Genomic DNA, 17,258 nt, shown 5'->3' with positions numbered 1-17,258 from the left:
GTTAGTAAAAGACTGGTGAAAAAGACAGACTGCGTGTCTGTGAATCCCTGGCAGGATAATCCTGGTTTGCCTGAGGGGTTTAGCACAGGTATGACTTGCACACACAAAGCCCACATACCCCACCAGGAACACCGGCAGCAACCCCTTATCTCCTGTATTATGGACTACAGGAGGATATCCCTTTACTGCGGCCACCACCCCAGGCCACTCTTAGGGGTAGTTTGCACGCTGCGACATTGCTAGCTGATGGTAGCGGTGCCGAGCGCGATAGTCCCTGCCCCGTTGCAGATGCGATATCTTGTGATAGCTGCAGTAGCGAACATTATCGATACGGCAGATTCACACGCACTTACCTGCCCTGCGACGTCACTGAGACATCACATGGCAGGCGGCCCATAGAAGCGGAGGGGAGGAGATGAGCGGGACGTAAACAATCCGCCCACCTTCTTCCTTCCACATTGCAGGCGGGACGCAGGTAAGGAGATGTTCCTCGCTCCTGCGGCTTCATACACAGCGATGTGTGCTGCCGCAGGAGCGAGGAACAACATCGTACCTGTCGCTGCAGCGAAATTATGGAAATTACCGACACTACACAGATCACCAATTTATGACGCTTTTGCGATCGTTTATCGGTGCATCTAGGCTTTACACGTTGCGACATCGTTACCGGCGCTGGATGTGCATCACTTTCGATTTGATCCCGACGAGATCACAATAGCGATGTCGCAACGTGCAAAGTACCCCTTAGGTTATGTGCCCACACTGTGGAAAATTCGTGGAATTTGCCGCAATTTTTTCGCGGAAATTCCGCGGATTTTTCAAAAATCCGCAGTACAGCGAGTCCCCAGCTATTTCTATGGCATTTCGGGACTGCTGTGCCCATGCTGCGTTTTTTTTCCGCAGCGGAAATAATGCGGTATTTTCCTGCGGAAAAATCTGCAGCATGTCAATTATTCCTGCGGATTTCTCTGCAAGGTCCCATGCTTACCTGCCTTGATAGAAGACAATGGAGTCACTTTCTCCGTCCGGTGCACTGGACCGCGGTGGAGACATGTACAGGAAGGAAGAGGTGGGCGGGCCTGCACGAGCTCCGGTCATGTGACAGCCAGAGCTAGTTCAGGCCCGCCCACCTTCTCCTGCACAGTGCAGACATGGCCGGAGAGTGAAGTGCTGAGTGATGGAGGTAAGTATGAACTCCCGATCACTCAGCACTTGTTCTGCATTGAGGATGCAGTGCCCAAGCCATGGTACTGTATCCTCAATGCAGAATAACTGCAGCATATCCGCAGGACATTCTGCTCTGCATCCTCAGCATGAAAACAGACAAAAGTTGATCTGCGGATTTCTGGGAGCTCCTGCAGAATGTCCTGCGGATATAACCGCAGGACACTGTCCCCGTGGGCACATAGCCTTACAATGTCACCAAAGGTCCTTAATCATTTTTAACCTCAAAATAAAAAGGCTAGGGGCCACTAAGAGAGTGGAAGCCCTGGATAATTATCCAGGTTGCCCCCCCCCTTCTCTGGCCTTGATGTAACTAAAGCTTATTTTTAGAGTAGGTTTTATATTTTAAGCATACTCCAGAACCCTGTAAAATCATCCGCACTCAAATTGTAGTGAAAAGAAGAACTTTAATTTGAGGCTCAAGTGTCAAACGTGACATTTCGGTCGATTCAGATCTTTGCCAAACCAACACAGAAGTATCAAGCCAGACAGAACAACAAGTAGTGTGAGTGCTGGTAATGATAGGGAGCAGGATGTTCGGTGTAATATAAAAATCACATTGAGCATCCTGCTCCCTACCATGACCAGTGCTCACACTACTCGTTATTTTGTCTGGCCTGATACCTCTGTGCTAGTTTGACAAAGGTAAGAATAGACCGAAACGTCACATGTTTGACACTTGAGCCACAAATTAAAGATCCTCTTTTCACTACAATTTGAGTGTCGGATTCTTCTTATATACTGATACGGAGAGGGATCCTATCTGGGCACGAGCATACAGTATATTTTGGAGTACCGTATTTCTCTCTCATATCCTGTAAAATCCTGCTAGGCCTTTTTTCTGGGGTAGATCTTATTTTTGGGGAAACACGGTTATGATAAATATTTATTTATGTACTAGTTGTAGCACCCGGCGTTTCCCGGGATAGTAACTGTCTCTCTGTTTCTCTCCCAGTCTCTGTCTGTGTCTCTCTCTATCTCTTTGTCTCTGTCTGTCTGTCTGTCTGTCTCTTTCTCTGTCTCTCTTTCTCTATCTCTTTCCCGGTCTGTCTCTCTATGTCTTTCCCTGTTTGTCTCTTTCCCTGTCAGTCTCTTTCCCTGTCTGTCTCTTTCTCGGTCTTTCCTGGTCTTTTTCTTTGTCTGTGTCTGTCTCATTTTGTGTGTCTGTCTCTTTGTCTGTCTCTTTGTATGTATCTGTCTCTTTGTTTATCTATCTCTTTCTGTCTCTTTCCGTGTTTGTCTGTCTCTTTCCCTGTCTCTGTCTGTCTCTTTCCCTGGCTGCATTAAGGTGTGGCTGTGTATTTTTCTGAAGTTTTGGCTCCATTGTGGCTCCCAGCTCCATTGACTTTAATTGAGGCAGGTTTTTTGACAAATAACTGTAAAGCACAGGGTTACAATTTCTCCTCAAAACATAGTCTATGACGTTCTCTGAGTCAAATGGGGTGTCTGTGCAAATGTCGCGGGCGGAGGAGGGGACGCCGCGCTCTCCCTACTGCTCGGGTCCGGCTGCCGTGGCTGCTGCGGCCTGCTGCTGCTCGGTGGCTCGAGCGATGAGCCGGATCCCGGGGACTCTAGCGGCGCTCCTCGCCCGTGAGTGAAAGGGGATTGGGTTTTGGGATATAGTTTATTGTCCGTGACGCCACCCACGGTTGTGGTGATTTGTTGACACCACCGCTGCTCTGTATGGGGATCCCGGGAAATGCCCCTGCCCTGGTGCTGACTGTTCCTTGTACACTGCTCCAGACCGCCGGGTCACCACCCATCCGCGGTTCTTCCAGCAACCTCCGAGCAGTCACCCCTGCGGACAATCACCGCCGTCTACTGACCTTGCTGTCTCTCAGTCCGGGGCACACACCCGGACCAACTTCAGGCTTTACAAACTGTCACTTCAGCTTTTCTCCTTAGCTCCACTACTACTTCACTTCCTTCTACTTTCACTTCCTTAACTGTTCTCTACTCTAGCCCTCAGCTAGACTTCAACTCTTTACTCAAGCTCTCCCTGAGCTAAACTGCCTGGTTTTCCCGCCTCCAGAGCTGTGAACTCCTCGGTGGGTGGAGCCAACCGCCTGGCCCACCCCCCTGGTGTGGACATCCGCCCCTGGAGGAAGGCAACAAGGATTTTTGGTTAGCCTTGGTGTTCCTAACTGGGGTGTAGGGTGTGGTGGTGTTATGACCTGTGACTCCTGGCTTGCCCAGGGCGTCACACAAAATTTTGTGATTGTACATGTGGTGGTATTCCTTTAGCGGACATACATACACACACACACACACATACATACATACATACACTCAGCTTTATATATTAGATTTATTAATTATGTTTTTAATGCGGTGTTACATTTTGAAAATGGAAAACCCCTCTAAAGGGCTTTTTATATACTAAATCACTACATGTAATATATATATCATGTGCTGCTTTGACAGATACTCAGCATTGCTACATCTGAATATCATTGAAAGTCAACTGGTAAAAGTCCTACTGTTATGATAATACAAGCTTTTTCATCTGATGTCTCCTCTTGAATTTAATAGAAAGTTATTTTCAGAGGCCTGAGCATTTCTGAACAAAAGAGAACAAAAAAAAAATTACAGTGTTTGATGAAAATAGTAAAACCGTGGGTGAGAAATTATTGGAATAAGCCATGTATTGTGTCAGGATGACAGGTTCACAACCTTATTAGTTCACTCACTTGACTGCATTTTTGAAGCACCTTCAGGCATTCAATTTGTAGACCTGGAGGGGGCAAAAAAAAGAGAATAGTAATTTTAGATTGAGCATAAATATGGACAGAAGGCCGTGAAACTAACCTCAAATCTTTCTTACTTGACTGTCTCCTAAGTGGTTTCTTGCCTAAAAGAATTGCTTCCTGGGGGAATATGTATTTATTTTCTCTGATCGCTAAATACATCTGGTAAGATGCAATGCGAGTGGAATCTTTTTAGTGCAGTCAGCTATATTACATAAAAAGTAAGAAGTATATATTTTATGGTTATTACTAAAATGTTTCTAGTAAATTCACTTTTACTTCACAATCCAAATATTCCAATATCGGCAGAAGTGTATACATAGGTAGGGTCACATTGTGACATAGTAGAATTATGCTTGGACGTTTACACAGCGTGTTCCTGAGTTAATTTTATTTGTTCCATTTCATCAGCTGTGAAAGAAAACTAGCTTGGGTTCTCTCCAGCAATGGCCACTTCAGTATTTTATTAGAAACCCGTGATGGAGAATAATACCTTTGAGAATGCAATTCAGTCCGGCCAATTATGTTGCTTGGTAAACCATCGGGGATTCAGAATTTCCTGTAGAGAAAAGTTGTACACATTGGATCTGAATGAATTACGGTTGTAGGTAATCCCCGCTATGTAAAATGCAAGAATGTGGTGTGTTGTCTTGTCAGAACTACATAGTCACTCAACAGTAAAGTACTGAACATTTGAGTAGGTCATGCAATGTAACAATGTGAGAAATATACTTTCAGACTTACCAAAAATTTTTAAGATACTATACTGTCCACAATCCAGCACCATTGACTTAGATGTGGTCCAAAGACCTAAGAGTTCAGGAGATGTTGCACTTGACATAAAGACCCAATATATACTAGGAAACAGTAGCCTCAATCTGCATATTTTGATGAAACTATCTAACCAATGTATGGAAGATGTTGTATGGGGAGAGAAAGAAGAGCAAGGGAAAACTCAACACACTGCCTTTTGTGCAGTACCTGACAGTGTATTTTACTATTTTCCTCATTTAAAATATGTGCATACTCATCAAGCGTATGTGTAGGGTAGTGGAAAAGAGGCATAGATTTCAGATGACAACCAACTAAGGCCCCTTTCACATTGCGTTTAGCTCTTCGTTCAGTGGTCCCGGCGGAGCTTCCGTCTGAACCCCCTGCAAAATGGGTTTCGGACGCATGCGCTGAAGGGGCCATTGATTGACTATAATAGTGCAGATGGAGTCACTGTGTGCTCTGTCATGCACCATTTTTGGGAGGGTACGCTATCTGGAGACAGACATCGGGACGTAGTAGACTGTGTCTGGTTATTCACCTCCAATAGAACTATACTCCCGAATATGGTGCACAACAGAGCATACGATGACTCTTCTGCACGATTATAGTCAATGGCCCCGTCGGCGTATATGTCCGAAACCCGTTTTGCGGTGAGTTCAGACGGAAGCCCCGATGAGACCACTGAACGGAGATCAGAATGCAATGTGAAAGCGGCCTAATGTTTATGGACAGCTCTGGTCGTCACGAATGTGAAAGACAAGAACGTGCAAAGTTTATACCAAGCATTAGCATTTACTGCTCAGTTCTGCAATCCCTATGTGTTATTAGAAATTCTTCATTTCTCAGATTCCAATTTGAACCCATCACCTCTGATATGCCAGTCCTCAAGTGCCAGTCCACATGTGCCAGTCCTCAAGTGCCAGTCCACAAGTGCCAGTCCACAAGTGCCAATCCACAAAAGTTAATGTTATTAGTGATTTCTATTTTTTGCACAACCTTTCTTGATTCCATTTTAACTTCCTTTACAGAGATCTATGGGAGTTTTTCTGAATCACTCAATGTTGCTTTTTGTATTTCTCTTTTTAAGAACATTAGTTTTCTATTATTTCTCAGATATTTTGTTTCCAGAGGAATTTAACTTGGTGGACTATTAATTTATTATACCTAAAATCTCCCTTTTGTACTTTCCATATCTCCATTTACAAATACATGATCCCAGTGTACAAGACTGATTCCAGTCAATGCTTTTTTTTCTTGCTTTTCTGCATTCTAGATTTTTGTTGTTCTACATTTAAAAATTGTTTTTAAATTTACTGCATAGTGGTCACTGTCAGCCAAGTTCTCCTGGACTTGCACATCTGATAATGCATCTAGTCTATTTGACAGGACAAAATCCAGACAATTATCTCCTTTATTTGGTTCTTTAACCAATAGTGAGAAATTATTTATTTTTAATTGTAGATAAAATATTAGGGATTTTAGCACAACCCCATTGCTCTGTGCCCAATTAATGTTAATATACACTAAATTAAAATATAAATACAACACTTTTGGTTAAGCTCCCATTTTTCACGAGCTGAACTCAAAGATCTAAAACTTTTCTATGGACACAAAAGGCCTTTCTCTCTCAAATATTGTTCACACATTTGACCAAATCTGTATTAGTGAGCACTTCTCCTTTCCCGAGATTTTTCATCCACCTCACAGGTGTGCTATATCAAGATGCTGATTAGACAGTATGATTATTGTTCTCCGAACCACATACAGGCAGCCATAAACAGAGCATTTCCATGGGTGGAAGGGTGTTTTGTTTTGTTTTCTTCATTTTATTTTTTTACACACTACATCCGATATGGCTGACTTTACCCCTGGTGCAAGCCGTTCACACACTACACTCACACTGGGCTGAACATCAAGAGGACCTGAGCACAGTGATGCTCGCTCTAGTGGTCACCATACGTAAGCACCCGAACTCCTAACCTGAGCACTGATTTTTTTGGGGGGAACGTCCGTATTCGGTCTGAACACTAGAGTTGAGCGCGGTTCGCAGTTCGTGGTTCCCCAGTTCGCGGCTCGAGTGATTTTGGGGGCTGTTCTAGATCGAACTAGAACTCGAGCTTTTTGCTAAAGCTCGATAGTTCTAGTTACGTTCGAGAACGGTTCTAGCAGCAAAAAGCCAAGCTAATTACTAGCTGGCTTTCCGCTGTAATAGTGTGAGTCACTCTGTGACTCACACTATTATGAAATTTCAGCGTATAGTGTGCGGGAACAGCGCATTCAGATCACTGCTGCTGGGATAATAGTGATCGCCATTTTTTTTTCCCTTGTCTTCCTTCCCTAAGCGCGCGCGTGTAGTGGGGCAGGCCAGCATGTCAGCCAATCCCAGACACACACACAGCTAAGTGGACTTTTAGCCAGAGAAGCGACGGCATGTGTGATAGGATGTCTATGTCACATGTCCCTGCATTATAAAAACGAGTATCTGCCCGTTCAGACGCCATTATCTCTTCTGCGTCTGGGTGTCAGTCACCGCTGGCGTAGATCCTGTCGCCGATACTGCTGTGTACGCTCTACACACAGCGCTATACAGAATAGGGATTGAAGTTTCTATTAGCTCTTGTAAGGGCTAATAATAGCAGGCTCAGAGCCATAGGTGGCAGTCAGGTCCGTGGAAACAGATTTTAACAACTACAGATAACAGCGTCTGTGTAGCTAAGGTAAGGGACTTCCTCGCTGCATTTCCCCATTAGGAGGGATAGAAAGTGAGGCTTCCTTTCTTGTACACTGACCCACAACCCTGCCACTGTACCCTCCTGCCCTTTGCACACTCAAGCTCATTGTTACTAAGCCATTATACTAGCAAACACTCAGTAAACTTAGTGGCATCCTAAAAGTGGCTGTTGGACTTCCATTAGAGTCCCACTAGTGCAAATCTATTTGCAGCACCTCTGCATTGCACACTCAAATTCATTGTTACTAAGCCATTATACTAGCAAACACTAAGTAAACTTAGTGGCATCCTAAAAGTGGCTGTTGGACTTCCATTATTGTCCCACTGGTGCAAAGCTATTTGCAGCACCTCTGCATTGCACACTCAAACTCATTGTTACTAAGCCATTATACTAGCAAACACTGAGTAAACTTAGTGGCATCCTAAAAGTGGCTGTTGGACTTCCATTAGTGCTCCACTGGTGCAAAGCTATTTGCAGCACCACTGCATTGCACACTCAAGCTCATTGTTACTAAGCCATTATACTAGCAAACACTGAGTAAACTTAGTGGCAACCTAAAAGTGGCTGTTGGACTTCCATTAGTGTCCCACTAGTGCAAATCTATTTGCAGCACCTCTGCATTGCACACTCAAACTCATTGTTACTAAGCCATTACACTAGCAAACACTGAGTAAACTTAGTGGCATCCTAAAAGTGGCTGTTGGACTTCTATTAGTGTCCCACTAGTGCAAAGCTATTTGCAGCACCACTGCATTGCACACTCAAACTCATTGTTACTAAGCCATTATACTAGCAAACACTGAGTAAACTTAGTGGCATCCTAAAAGTGGCTGTTGGACTTCCATTATTGTCCCACTGGTGCAAGCTATTTGCAGTACCATTGCATTGCACACTCAAACTCATTGTTACTAAGCCATTATAGTAGCAAACACTGAGTAAACTTAGTGGCATCCTAAAAGTGGCTGTTGGACTTCCATTAGTGTCCCACTAGTGCAAATCTATTTGCAGCACCTCTGCATTGCACACTGAAACTCATTCTTACTAAGCTATTATACTAGCAAACTATGCTGCCAGTTTAAGGGCCGTAGCTGCATTGACAGGGATAGTTATTGTTGTTTATTCTGCTGTTAATAAAGATAGACCACCGCTGAAATCTACACCACCTCTCAATTTTTACTACCACATTTTAAGTGCACAATCTTGTCGCAATCAAAATGAGTGGGAAAATGACAGATGCTGGTGGAAAGGGGAAGAGGCATGTTGGAAAAGGAAAAAAAGGGTTTGTCCGTGGGGAAGGTGGCAAAGCTCCATTAACATCTGCTGAAGATAGACCATCTTCCAGCAAAAGTAAGATGTCTACTACTTACCATGGACAATCCGATGTGCTTCCTTTTTTACGGACACGAACAACTGGAACAAAGGTAGATGATGGCCAAAAAAAGAAAATGCTTGAATGGATCTCAAGTTGTCCAACAAGTGCCCTCTCCGCCACCTCAACTACCGCATCCAAAAAACACCAGTCCTCTGAGTTGTCATCCCAATCACACTTGCTTTCTCCCAGCTCTGAAGTCTCCATCCGCCCTGCACAGTATGGTGGAACTGAGATGACTGAGTCTGCAGAGCTGTTCAGTCACACTATAGCCTGGGAATCAGAGGTCTGCTCCCAAGCTACAGTGAGTACAGACCAGGAAATGGTCTGCAGTGATGCCCAGAACCTTTGTTACTCTGATTCAGGCCATGAGGACCAAGTTTCTGAGCATAATGTTGACCCTTATTCACAAATTGTAACACCTGTTGTTATAGACAATGAGGAACATACTGATGACGATGAGACGCAGATACCAGATTGGGATGACAACTTAAATATTGGTTCACGCCAGGAAGAGGCTCGGGCTGAGGGTGAGGGGAGTGCAATCACAACGCTTGATGAGGAAGTTCTAGATCCCACCTACTGTCAACCCACAGTCAGGCACTCGAGGAAGTCAACAGAGGCGGGGGAGGAGGATGCTACTGACGAAGAAGTAACCTTGCGCCTTCCTGGACAGAGGAGTAGTACTGGTAGCACGTCTACAACTGCATCCTCAGCCACCACTCTGCCTCTGAGCACTAGTCGGGGGGGCTCAGCACAGGTCGCATGCCCTCTAAGCCTTGCCTAGCCTGGACCATTTTTGACATAGAAAAAGATCGCCCAAATCATATGATATGTAAAATTTGTCGTGATTCTGTTAGTAGAGGGCAAAACCTCAGGAGTTTGACAACTTCTTCCATGAATAGTCACATGAATAAATCTCATATGTCCCAGTGGGAAGCTCACCGTGCTGCAATGCGGTCTAGCGGAGCGAACCATCCACCGCCTGCCCCTTCAAGTGCATCCGCGCGCTCTTCATCTTCTAGGACTGTGGGGACAGCTGTCACACCTGGTTTTCCATGCACAACTTCCACCACTGTAACCGCAACAGGCAGTTTGCTTGGTAGGTCGTCATTTGGTTTGGAAGGGGAAACAGGTGCGTGTGTACAGCTCTCTCAGACATCGATAGCATCAACGTTGGATGAAGGCAACATCATGTCTACGCCTGCACTTTCCTCACAAACCTGCATTTTTTCACGGACACCCTACTCACCACCGTCTACAAACAGCAGCCAGATCTCTGTCCCTCAGATGTGGACAAATAAAATGCCATTTCCTGCGACCCATGACAAAGCTAAGAGGTTGACTTTATCCCTCTGTAAGCTCTTGGCTACCGAAATGCTGCCTTTCCGCCTGGTGGACACACAGGATTTTAGAGACCTTATGTCTGTCGCTGTGCCCCAGTACCAGATGCCCAGTCGCCACTACTTCTCTAAGAAAGGTGTGCCTGCGCTACACCAGCATGTCGCACACAACATCACCGCTTCCTTGTGTGTGAACGGGTGCATTTCATCACCGATACTTGGACCAGTAAGCATAAACAGGGACGTTACATGTCGCTGACTGGGCACTGGGTAACTATGGTGATAGATGGTGAAGGGTCTGCTGCACAAGTCTTGCCGTCCCCACGACTTGTGTGTCAATCCTCTGTCTGTCCAAGTTCCGCCACTGCTTCTGCCTCCTCCACCTCGTCTGGGTCCTCCACCTCCGCCCCAAGCCTGCCTGGTCAGGCCACCAGCATTGTAACTGTGCAGAAGGAATCATGCACCCCTCATTACTATGCTGGCAGCAGAGCGCAACGGCATCAGGCGGTCTTTAGCTTGAAATGTCTTGGAAATAAGAGTCACATAGCGGCTGAGTTGTGGGCAGCTCTGGAGACTGAATTTAATAAATGGTTGTCTCCATTCAACCTGCAGCCTGGTAAGGCCGTGTGCGACAATGCTGCAAACCTGGGTGCGGCCCTTCGCCTGGGCAAGGTGACACACGTGCCTTATATGTCTCACGTGTTGAACCTTGTTGTCCAGCAATTTTTAACACACTATCCCGGCCTGGATGGCCCTCTGAACAGGGCACGAAAACTGTCTGCTCACTTCCGCCGTTCAACCACCGCTGCTGAGCGACTTGCATCACTCCAGAAGTCTTTCGGCCTGCCGGTTCATCGCCTTAAATGCGATGTGCCGACACGATGGTATTCGACTCTCCACATGTTACAGCGACTGTGGCAGCACCGTCGAGCCCTGGTGCAATACGTCATGATGTAAAGCCTGGGCCAACGAGATGCAGAGGTGGAGAAGATCACCCTGATGGAGTGGTCTCAGATCAAGGACCTATGCACCCTTCTGCACAGTTTCAACATGGCGACGAATATGTTTAGCGCTGACAATGCCATTATCAGCATGAGAATTCCAGTCATTTACATGCTGGAGCACACGCTAAACACTATTCGGAGTCAGGGGGTGGGAAAACAGGAAGGGGAGGAACTACAGGAGGATTCATATGTGCAGGACACAACAACATCACCAAGGTCCAGACGTTCATCATCACCAACGCGGCAGGCATGGGACCATGGGGGACAGAGATCAACAAGGGCGCATAGTAGCAGGCGAAATGTTGAGGAAGGTGCAGGAGAACATGAAGAAATGGAGGACGAACTGTCCATGGACATGGAAGACTCAGCGGATGAGGGAGACGTTGGTCAAATTTCTGTTGAAAGAGGTTGGGGGGAGATGTCAGAGGAAGAAAGAACGGTTAGCACCTCTATGCCACAAACACAGCGTGGGCTTGGTCCGCATGGCTGCGCAAGACACATGAGCGCCTTCTTGCTACACTACCTCCAACATGACCCTTGTATTGTCAAAATTAGAAGTGATGATGACTACTGGCTTGCCACACTATTAGATCCCCGGTACAAGTCCAAATTTTGTGACATAATTCCAGCCATAGAAAGGGACGCACGTATGCAGGAGTATCAGCAGAAGCTGTTACTCGATCTTAGCTCAGCTTTTCCACCAAACAACCGTGGTGCAGGGAGTGAATCTCCCAGTTGTAACTTGACAAACATGGGATGGTCTCGTCATCTTCAACAGTCTACCCGTACCAGTAGCACCGTATCTGGTGCTGTTAACAGCAATTTTATTGAATCTTTTCATAATTTTTTTAGACCATCCTTTGCAAGGCCACCAGAGACAACAAGTCTGACACATAGTCAACGGCTGGAGAGGATGATACAGGAGTATCTCCAAATGAAAATCGATGCCGTTACTTTGCAAATGGAGCCTTGCTTATTTTGGGCTTCAAATCTTGAAAAATGGCCTGAGCTCTCCACTTACACCTTGGAGATTTTGTCGTGTCGAGCTGCCAGCGTTGTCTCTGAACGTGTCTTCAGTGCTGCTGGGTGTGTGCTGACAGATAAGTGCACGCGTCTGTCCAGTGACAATGTGGACAGACTAACGTTCATCAAAATGAACAAGTCATGGATCCACAAGGAATTTACTACCCCTGTGTCATCCTGGGGAGAGTAAATGCTTGTGGATTTTGAATGTGCTTGATGCAAATCTAGCTGTGAAGTGTACAACTGGGGCACAACTGCTGCCACTGAAGGGGTGGGTGTGTGTGGGGCACAATTTTTGGAAAAAAGGGAGACTCGGCTTGGAGTAACCCTTGCTTGCTGTGTTTTTTAAAAGGAGCCAAGATGAACAAGTCATGGTTCAGCAAAGACTTAGCCACCTACCCCGGTGTCATCCTGGGGACGGTTAAGTATGGCGTATTTTTGAATGTGCTTGATGCAAATCTACCTGTGAAGTTTACAACTGGGTCACAAGTGCTGCCACTGAAGGGGTGGGTGTGTGTGTGGCCCAATTTTATGGAAAAAAGGGAGACTCCGCTTGGAGTAACCCTTGCTTACATTGTTTTTAAAAATGATCCAAGATGAACAGAGCTGGGATCAGGAAAGACTTAGCTACCTACCCCGGTGTCTTCCTGGGGACGGTTAAGTATGGCGTATTTTTGAATGTGCTTGATGCAAATCTACCTGTGAAGTGTACAACTGGGGCACAAGTGCTGCAACTGAAGGGGTGGGTGTGTGTGTGGCCCAATTTTTGGAAAAAAGGGAGACTCCGCTTGGAGTAACCTTGCGGTGTTTTACATGATTTTAGAAGGGCATGCCATGCCTATATCTGTGTCTCATCCTCTTTTCCTTGTAACGCTGTTTTGTTTTCACATGAGAATTTGTTCTTGTCACTTTCCCATGTGTTTGTGTTGTGTTGTGAGTTGTTTGTCACCTTTTGGACACATTTGAGGGTGTTTTCTAGGTGTTTTTATGTGTTTGTGATTGCCTCCCATTGTTTCCTATGCGGTTCGAGCAGTTCGCCGAACCGAACTCGAACGAGACCTCCGTCGTGACTGGTGGGTGTAACTGAATTAGAAAAAAAAAACGGTTCCGGCCCAGAAATGGTCCCAGATATCTGGCTGGACGTCGGTCCCCATATAAGTCTATGGGGACCAGAATCCGGCAATTAAAAATGTTGGTAGAAGGAATAGGGGGATAGGAGCAAGTGGGCTGTACTTGCTGAGGCTCCAGTGTGGCTGTAATGTAACGAGGCCACTCATTACTTTCATTGCATATGCACTACTTTCCCCGCCCACTGGCATCTGTGATTGGTTGCAGTCAGACGTGCCCCCACCCCGTGTCAGCATGTCAGCTGACTGCTTCCAATCACAGATGCTTTGTGCGTCTATTGTGGTATAAAAAAAATTAATTCATTTAATTAATTAATTAATTGGCGTAGGGGGCCCCCCTGTATTGATACCAGCACATATAAAGCCATGGCTACAAGTTGCAGACCCCAGCCATGCACTTATCTTGGCTATGTATCAAAATAAGAGGAAACGCATGATGCTTTTTTTTTTTTAATTATTTAAATAAATAATTTAAAAAACAGCATGCTGTCCCTCCCCAATTTTGATACCCCTTCATGATATAGCCTGACAGCTGGGGGCTGGTATTCGCAGGCTAGGGAGACCCATGGTTATTAGGCACCACCCCAGCCTAAAAATAGCAGCCTGCAGCCTCCCAAGATTGTCACATCCATTAGATGTGACAATCCCAGCACTTTACCCGGCTCATCTTGATTGCCCTGGTGTGGTGGCAATCGGGGTAATAAGGGTTTAATCACAGCTCACAGCTCCAATAAACCCTAGATTAGTAATAGCAGGCATGTATGAGACCCCTTACTACTAATCTGTAAGTGAAAATAGATAAACACAAACACCCAAAAAATCCTTTTTTCCATTTTTTTTTTTTTTACTGTATAATATATTTACCCACAGACAGGGTCTGTGATTGGAAGCATCAGACGCTGTCACACAGGCTGGGGGTGTGTCTGACTGCAACTAATCACAGTAGAATGGATACACACAGCACTTCTGGAGATGGTGCACAGGTAGGTTCCAAAACCATCTCAAATGAATGTAGAGACTTGGCGCTCAAGATGGGTGGTAAACAGTGATTTAATTGTAGAAAACTTTTTTTTTTTACAATATAATCACTTTTTACCACCCATCTTGAATGCCAAATCTCTACATTCATTTCCAACCTATCACAGATGCCGGTGAGTGGGGAAAGCAGTGCATATGCAATGAAGGTAATGAGCGGCCCCAGAAGTGAATCAGCAGCTGCAGGATCAGTTACGGCAATGTTGGAGCCTTGATGAGTATAGCACGCTTGCTTTATTTTTTTATTTTTTTTCCTTTATTTTTTTGTATTTCCTTTGTGTCAGATCTGGATCAATTCCAGGAATTTTTAGAATTCTGGGCCTGGGCCCGTCACTCGGGAACCATTGAAACAGCGTGGGTCCGGACTTTTACAGTCCAGATCTGCTCATCACTAAAGATATGCTATTAATACCTAGGTTCTAAACCTTTCTCCAGAACAGAGGTCTCCTGATTTTCCATTCTGTTCAGACTCTGACCACTAGTGAGTGGGGAGATGGTAATTCTAGACCAGCAACTCAACCAAGTTGGCTAGAATGTGCGAACTCAGGACTGACCTCTCTGATGGCCACATCTTATTGGAAATGGTACCGAGCTATTCAGCTGTAGGTCCTGAGCTTACCAACCTCGATAAATCTCCACCTCCCTAGCCCCAGTAAGAGTCTGCCCAATGAGCTCTAAAATCCTCTTTAAATTTGATATTCACCTTCAAACACTTGTAAAATGCATGCATTGTACAAGACCTACACCTCATACCACTCTCCATGGAACAAAGCTGAATAAAAATATGATTAAGGGTGGAGACACACTAGAAACGCATTGATGCATAACGGCTTCCGTCTTAAAATATAATGTCCCATGTACTTGAAATTCTCAAGAAATAAAGAAGCAACTGTTCATTTGAGCTGTACTTTCCTGTTTTACTTGTTGAATAGAAAATTGCCACAGATGTATAACATCCAGCTCCTCGCCATGCCGTCTACAGTTACTAACATTGGTGAAAAATTGGTTGTTCTAAAAAGTTAACTGATTTTGCGCATGGTTCTGTAATATGGTGTCACTGTTATAACAAGTCAGTTTGTGAAATTTCTGCTCTCATAATTATTCCATATCCAACAGTGAGGAGAATTATGAAAAGTGGAAGAGTTTAGAAGCTCAGTCATTAGTTGGCAGACCACGTAAAGTTACAGAGCTGTGTCACAGAATGGTGAAGAGCATAGTGAATAAGAATCATCAGAGCTTTACTGACTCAGACATCTGCACAAAAACTGCACTAGGAGCTTCATGGCATTGGTTTCTATAACTCAGTAGCCACATTGAACCCTTGTATCACCAAGTGTCAAGCATGGTTAAGGAGCCAGACTCTCATGTCCAAAATCAGTGTTTGACATCACAAATGCTCTACTGGATGAATGGACAAAAATTCCCAAAGATACAGTGCAGCGTCTTGTGAAAAACTTTCTCAAAAGAGTGGAAGCTGTTTTAAAATCAAACCATGGACCCACCCTATGGTAATGGCTAAGGATTTATGATGGATTTTGTCATGAAAACAAAAGGGCAACATATTGCGAGTGGCTGTGCAAATAGGACAGCGTGCAGCCATGCAAGTCTATGAATGCATGGAAATTATCGGACTGCATTCGGATGACATCTGAGTGCAGTCCGATTTGCAGAATGGAGAAGTTGGAGAAATTTAGTTCTTTATGTTCTCACCTACGATTCTTTCATGCGAGAGGTTCAGATCACACTAAGCAGATACGCTGAATAAACTTGAATCAGAGTTTGATCAGAGCGTCATTTGCACAATGATCCGATTCTCTCACATGAGATAATCTTAGGCAGTAACAAGAAAAAAATACCCAAAGCTTAATTTCCTACATCCCAGTGTTGAACTATGACCTTGTGATTAATTATGCACATATCTGCAAAATGTCAATTTGCTGTACACTCATAAATGTCACTCTAATAAACCTCCCTCTAATAAACCTCCCTCGCCATCATTGCAATTTATAGCGCAGTCGATTATTGTTGCAACAAATACTGTACAGTACATATTGTGAAGAGATCAGATGTTTATTTGGACACAATGTCATCTACAGAACTTGTTATTTGACATAAAACCCTTTTGAGTGTCAAAACCAGTGTAATAGTACAAGAAATAAGTAGGAGCGTTTGCATATATTTCACTGCAGACATGATGCTTTGACATTTTATTGCGTCTGTTTGTGCTACCTCTGTATTCCTGAAATGATAGTAATGCAGCATCTGTCTGTTTGTTGATTTGATCATTATTTGATCAGAGGGAATATTAAACTTGTAAATTAAATCAAAGTCAATTAATGTCACCAGAACTACTGGTGTACTATACAGCCTTGCTGATTTCCGCACCTTATTTGTCTCGATTATTTTACCTTTACCTCCTCCAATGTGTCTGAGAAGCATGAAATAATTTTAAAAATGTGCCAAAAAGGGGCAGACTCAACAACACCATTTATTCCCTTATTGCCTCTTCACTTGTGAGAAACAAGGGAAATAAATCACAATAACAGCTTCTTGGTATTGGGTGGTTTAGATAAAACAAACCTATGACAATGGTGATGACTCCTTTAAGAATCTTTTATGTTTTATAGCACATGACTTTCCTTTTACTTTAGCTCTAGAAATAGATTAAAAAATAATAGAAGCAAAAAATAATAATCTTAATAATAATATGATGACTAGTGATGAGCGGACCATGTTCTCTGGTCCTAAAAATCTGGTTCCGGGACAGATTCTGGTCCCCATATAAGTCTAGGGAGACCAGAATCCGAAGATTAAAAATGTTGGTAGAAAGGATAGGGGAATAGGTGCAAGCGCTCTGTACTTACTGAGCCCCCGGGTCGG

At 44.5% G+C, this 17,258-nt stretch overlaps 1 long non-coding RNA gene across 2 annotated transcripts in view; it reads right to left on the bottom strand.

Annotated features, from left to right (window-relative positions):
• Positions 1-3,872: 3,872 nt before the first annotated feature.
• Positions 3,873-17,258, bottom strand: part of LOC142296074 (uncharacterized) — a 205,996-nt gene continuing 192,610 nt past the window's right edge. For both annotated transcript variants that reach the window (XR_012751582.1, XR_012751583.1), the window contains 2 exons: positions 4,465-4,530; positions 3,873-3,958 (listed from right to left, as the gene is read on the bottom strand). This is a non-coding gene — a long non-coding RNA (uncharacterized LOC142296074). The remainder of the gene's footprint in view (positions 3,959-4,464; positions 4,531-17,258) is intronic.

Source organism: Anomaloglossus baeobatrachus, chromosome 3 (genome assembly GCF_048569485.1).
Source record: "Anomaloglossus baeobatrachus isolate aAnoBae1 chromosome 3, aAnoBae1.hap1, whole genome shotgun sequence".
Taxonomy (NCBI): Eukaryota; Metazoa; Chordata; class Amphibia; order Anura; family Aromobatidae; genus Anomaloglossus; species Anomaloglossus baeobatrachus.
Note: the sequence above shows the minus strand (reverse complement) of the source record. Positions and strands in the feature narration are given on the sequence as shown.